Here is a 6,761-nt window from a genome sequence, read left to right as displayed (position 1 = left end):
TAAACAAAATTTATATTAGATCTTGACAACTAATAATCTATTTAAATTACATTAAAGTATCTAGGCAAAAATTTAATTAAAGACAGAAGTACTGTCAAGCCCTGTAAATATCTTGACAGGTCTACTCAAATGGAACTGATATCACGAAATATTTACATATGTCTGGTGTGTTCGGGAACATCTCGGCAGTGCCTGTGCGGAGCTAATTGTGCTTTCTTTCCAAATCACATTTTTAATAAAAGAGTTTTTTTTTTTAAGAAGAAACATGAATACAAAAAAAAAACAAAAACAAAAACAATTTTAAACATTTAAAAAAAACACAGCTTTTTCATCTGTATAATCATACCACCAAATACCGAATCTTCTACACAGGAGATACTCACAAATGTTGGAGAATAAACACCCAGTGGATAATTTCTTGCATAGAATGTTGACATTTCTCTGTTCTACATACCCATCCCTCCACGGTGTCTGCCTGGATTGATTCTTCCAACTTCATTCCTCATATGCCTCCTCTGCCTCAAGGATCGGTGTTCATTTGATCATAGTCTGTCCTTGAAGTCATCCCAACTCCCCATTAACTGGCAGGGCCAGAGAGGGCCCACAGGTGGTTTAAGTAAGTAATGGGCTCACTTATAAGATATTTATTCTAATATTTATCTCACATGTACTGTGTGCCAGGAACTCTTAGTTCTAGATGCTGAGGATACATCAATTAACAAGACAATTAAAATCCTTGCCTTCATTGTACTTTTATTTTAGTGATTTCATCTGAAGATTATATTGAGAGACAGATTGAGAATGGAAAAGTAAGTTTTTTGTCTACTGTCTGATAAATTTAATTCTAGATCGATCAATCAATCTATATCTCTCTCTTTACATACCTTTGTTTTTCCACTTTGATTTGTTAATTGAGTTCTATCTCTGTGTGGCTTTCTGTTATCATATTTCCCAGTAATGAACACCAACACATATGCCCATGCCATGCTAGACAGACACTGGCATCTATACACACACACTACACATCAATAGTTATCTAATGTACACACTCACTAATCATCCATTCACCCAAAAATCAAACCTCCCAAGATACAGATTACAAGATATGAGATACAAATTATGCCACCTCCCCCCTTCATTCAGATGCATTTTCTAATGTGTGCACATGTGGGTGCACCCAAAACACACCTGCAGACTTTGGCTTTCCTTCTACTCCACCTTCCACCTTTCTCTGGTAAGGAATGGTGTGGGGGTGCCTGGGTGACTCGGTTGGTTGCACATCCGACTTCGGCTCAGGTCATGATCCACAGTCTGTGGGCTCGAGCTGGCATCAGGCTCTGTGCTTACAGCTCAGAGCCTGGAGCCTGCTTCAGATTCTGTGTCTCCCTTTCTCTTGGCCCTTCCCCTGCTCACTCTCTGCCTCTCTCTCTCTCAAAATAAAATAAAGACATTAAAAAAATTTTTTTAAAGGAATGGATGTGCAAACATGCTCCATTTTGTCAGGGACAGAATCTCTGAAACATATCATGTACTCACATTGAAGCAACTTTTATTTATTTTTTTCTTTTATAGTTTATTGTCAAGTTGGTTTCCATGTAACACCTAGGGCTCATCCCAACAAGTGCCCTCCTGCATGCCCATCACCCCCTTCCCCTCTCTCCCTCTCCTATCAGCCCTGTTTGTTCTCAGTATTCAGGAGTCTCTCATGGTTTACCTTCCTCCCTCTCCTCAACTATTTTCCCCTTCCCCTCCCCCATGGTACTCTGCTAAGTTTCTCCTGTTACACTTATGAGTGAAAACATATGATATTTGTCCTTCTCTGCTTGACTTATTTCACTTAGGATGACACCCTCGAGTTCCATTCACGTTGCCATGAATGGCCAGATTTCATTCTTTCTCATTGCCATGTAGTATTCCATTGTGTAGATAAACCACCTTTTCTTGATCCATTCATCAGTTGATGAACATTTAGGCTCTTTCCATGATTTGGCTATTGTTGAAAGTGCTTTTGGAGCAACTTTTAAAATAAGCTGGCCAAGGAGAAAGAGAAAGGGAAAAAATACTTAAAGACCTTCCCCAATAGGCCAGGCCTTTTATATATTTTATTTTATTGAAACTTTAAACCTATACAAATGGTAAATATTACTTGTCTCCATTTTGTAAATGCAGAAACCAAGATTTAAAAAATACTAAATATAGCAATCTTGATGGGGGTGCTTGGGTGGCTCAATTGGTTAAGCGTCTGACTCTTGATTTTGCCTCAGGTTCATCTCACAGTTTGTGAGTTTGGGCCCCACATCAGCTCTGCACTGGCGGCATGGAGCCTGCCTGGGATTCTCTCTCTCCCCCTCTGTCTGCCTCTCTTTTTTCTGAAAAAATAAATAAACTTTAAAAAATAGTGATATTGGGATTTGAACTCAGACCTGACTGACTCTTAGCTTATGATCTTTCTTCTCCCATGCTATGACTGAACCACCACCAACAGGGAAGTGTTAGTTTTGGATTTGTTTTTTATTCAGCAGTGCAGCGGTGTTGTTCTGAGCCAGTGACAAGGGTTATGGATATAGCCCACATTCATGAAACAAAGACTCGGACCTGTAACAAAAGGTGTCTGTGTATGTTAACAGCTGGTAAAACACTATCACAGAGATCTAAGAACAACATATCTCTTTGTGTGTGGTGGTTTACAATTTCTAAATGCTTCCCATCCATTGAGCCCCTTTGATCTTCATACCAAGCCCTATGAAGGATGTAGTCCATGCCCATTTTATTTAAGAAAACTGAGGGGGCAACAAAGAAAAAGGATCAATATTTACCGAGGAAATGATTTCCCTGTCACACACACACACACACACACACACACACACACACACGCATGCACACACACATACACACACCTTACTGGGCTTCTCACGGGGCTATGCATTTTCTCACATATCATCTCTGTGAAATGTTATTGTTTTACCCATTTTACAGAGGAAGAAATATTTGGATCGTATGATGAAACATTGAATTTAACACTTTTTCTTTTGCTTTTTTTAAAAATGTTTTATTTATTTTTGGGAGAGAGAGAGACAGACAGACAGACAGTGCAAGCAGGGGAGGGTCAGAGAGAGAGTGAGACACAGAATCCTAAGACAGGTTCCAGGCTCTGAGCTAGCTGTCAGCACAAAGTCCGACAAGGGGCTTGAACCCACGAACCGTGAGATAATGACCTGAGACTTGAACCCACGAACCGTGAGATAATGACCTGAGACAAAGTCGGCTGCTCAACCGACTGAGCCACCCAGGTGCCCCAACACTATTTTCTAACAAGCTCCACCAATTGGGATCTAAGTCATCCTGATGGGTGGGTATGACACGGACTGCCCTATCAGCTACCAAAGAGGGGGGTTGTTTCACTCAGGGAATGTTTCCTCTAATCAACCCCTGCTTCTGCAGCTTTATTCTATTTCCTTGTGGTTTTTATTTCCCCGGAAAGAATGAAGAACAGCTGCTGGTGGTCCTGTGAGTAATAATTCTTCAGAGCTCTGAAGCCCATTGTGCTGTTGAAGACTGTTGTCCCCCAGTCCCCATGATTTCACATTAGAGTGGATTTAACTCCGAGTGTTGCTATGCAGAGGCTAAAAGGCATAATGTAAGTGGGTCTACTCTTTTTCATTCTCTGGACCCAGAAGACATACTTCACACGGGTCAAATAGCCTTGTAAAAAGCTACTGGCCTGCCCAGTGGCGAGTATGGACTTGAATAGACAGTCAGGGAGGACAGAATGCTGGTGACTTGGTTTTCCCCATCCTTTTCAACTTGCCCTCCTGTCTCTCACCTCCTAGCTTTTTTCTTTGGACATAGGACACTCTCCTTGCTTCTCTCTGCAGATCTAAGTTCACTTCTGTTTCACTGGCATTTCCTGCCACTCCTTGCAAAACACACATGTAGACACACACATGAAATCTTGTGCATAGGCTTCCATTTTGATCCTTTACTCCCTGACTTGGCTTCTCTCAATTTAGTTTCTCCATAGCTTTCCAGCACTTACCTCTGGAGCTCAGTGAAGTGCGTCCTGGGCTGTCCTTGTCTTCCTTTATTGCGGTCCCTATGTCATGTGTGCCATCCCATCACCACCATAGGACTGAACTCTCCCTGTGGAAAAACACTATATCCTCTGCTACCACTGGATTTCCCTCTACCCCCTACACACAAGGTGGTCATGTCAGAAGTGACTGGCTTCCACATCATCTGATGATTCTCCAAGTCAGTGAATTATTTCTAAAATTCCTATTAAAGTTGTGGCTCTAATTTTGGATATGAATCTAGCATTTGTCAAGAACAATTTTTCTTGCTCATGACATTAGGTCAGGGTGACAGGGGAAGTGTGAGAGAGAGAAAAATATGATTCTAGCATTGAACACAATTTCTTGGGCCAATTAACTGAGGCAGTTCACATATTTATTATGTTTAAACTATTGGGTGATTAATTTAGGGAGTTTTATAGGCTGTTTAATACTCTACCAGTATAAAGAATAATCCAGTTTATATAAAAGAAGACAGAAAGAACACTGAGATATATCTGCATCTGATGATGGATATGACAAATGAAAGATGGGGACATTAGAAAAATTTCCATAAATTATATAGTTCAGAATGTGGGTACAAATAGTCAACTCATAAATATTGGCATGTAAATTATTTTTAGAAGATTTAAAATCCTAACCTGACTGTTCCTTGCGTGTCAGCATGCATCTTGCCTACCCTACTCCAGTCATTCCCAAACTGGCATTGCAAACCCTTTCCAATGATGCTTATGTAGAAATCAAATCACTTAAACTCCTTAGGAAAGCCAAATTTAAAAATTAGTCTGATAATTTCTAATATTTCGTTGTCCGCTTCATTTTTTTTGAATGATCAAAAGTTGCCTGAGATTGGGGACTCCTGGGTGGCTCGGTCTGTTGGGTGTCTTAACTTCGGCTCAGGTCATGATCTCACAGCTCGTGAGATTGAGCCCGTCTGCACTGACAGTGTGGAACCTCCTTGGGATTTTCTCTCTCTCTCTCCCCTCTCTCTCTCCCTCTCTCTCTGTCTCTCTCTTTCCTCTCTCTGCGCCTCCCCCACTCACAATCATTATCTCCCTTTCTCAAAATAAGTAAAGGTGAAAAAAAATTTAATCCTCTTAAAAAAAATAAAAATGCCTCCTAGTGTTGTCAACTCTGTCATGCAACTGGTAATTTTAGTAGGAGGAAAGTGCTTTCCTGAAGGAGTCACTTGATTCAAGTAGCCCAACATAGATCCACTGTCAGTTTGCTTTTTGTATGCCTTTGCCTCTTTTATTTTATTTCTCTATAATCTTTCGTTTATTCAGCAAATATCTATTTGGTGCTTACTATGAACCAAGAACTGTATCGTGCTTGTGGTTCAATAGTGACACAATATTGCTGTTTCTCCTAATTAGCAGGTATTTAAAAAGCCTAATAAAGGGGCATCTGGATCGGTTAAGCATTCAACTTCAGTTCATGCCATGATCTCACAGTTCATGAGTTTGAGCCTTGCATCGGATTCTGTGCTGACAGTTCAATCTGGACCCTGCTTTGAATTCTGTGTCTCCCTCTCTCTCTGCCCTTCCCCTGCTCACATTCTGTCTCTCTCTCAAGAATAAACATTAAAAAATTTAAAAAGCTATATTAGGAAAACAGCTGTAAGAAGAAGTTGATTAATTTTCCCTATCCTTGGAGGTTTTACTATTTGAGGGGCAGGCAGTGGGAAGAGGGCCAATATTGCCGGTAGAGCCTTCTCTCGCCTTAGCTCCTGCCCTGGATAGCAGGATGGAGGGGTGGGGGGGGCTGTGCTCATAGTCTCCTCCCACATACCTTCTCACCCTTATTTTCTTGTCCCAGGCCCCCCACCCCAACCAAGAGGGAAGCTGTCACTGTAATTAAGCAGTCTGTAATCAACAAGGTCCCATTAAGAAATAATGAGGCCAGTAATGCAGTGGGTGCTATTGATGGGGGATTAGTGAAACTCATGTGGTTTCCTCTAACTCCCCCACTTTCTGAGGAAGTGGGAGTGGAGAAACTGTTGACTCAGCACTCTTAGCAGTAATGTCTGTGTTCCCCACACACTTCCAAATTAACTTCCTTGCTGAAGGTCGATGTATAGGATGGGGCACAGCTCCCCATTGAATATGGGAGCGCTTTGCTGGTAGGGTCACATCACAGTCAAATCTGTATTCCCTGCACTTGCACATCATAAGTGCCCAATAAATGTTCCATAAATGCTGGGAAAGGGTGGGCTGAAAGCACAGGACCCAAGTGTCCTGCCTTCTTACTCAAAACTTTCTCAAATAAATTACGGCTCCATTAGCATATAGGTAAATATCATTGACTGAAGGAGTTCTTGGTACTAAGGACCAAGGGCTCTTTTCATACACTTCCTATATTGAATCCTGCCTCTATTGTAATTACTTACGTAAAGGGACATACGTTCTTGGACGACAATGACTATTTTACATAGTTTTGTATTCCACAGAGTGTATATTGAGTGCTTCTGAGCCACAGTAAAGCTTGTCTTGCAACAGCAAGGACTGGGATTAGACATAAAGAAAAACTGCGAAGCTAGAAAGTCAATGGACAGATCCCAAGAATATCCCTTTCTGTTAATTTTCCTGAGTCCAGGGGAACAATGAAAGCTACCTGAGGACGAATCAATCGAGTGATTCATGAAATGCTCTATGTAATCTTCTCTGTCAAGTGAACTTGCTCTGTATTAGG

The sequence above is a fragment of the Suricata suricatta genome, chromosome 10 (genome assembly GCF_006229205.1).
Source record: "Suricata suricatta isolate VVHF042 chromosome 10, meerkat_22Aug2017_6uvM2_HiC, whole genome shotgun sequence".
NCBI lineage: Eukaryota > Metazoa > Chordata > Mammalia > Carnivora > Herpestidae > Suricata > Suricata suricatta.
This window is presented reverse-complemented; position numbering follows the sequence as displayed.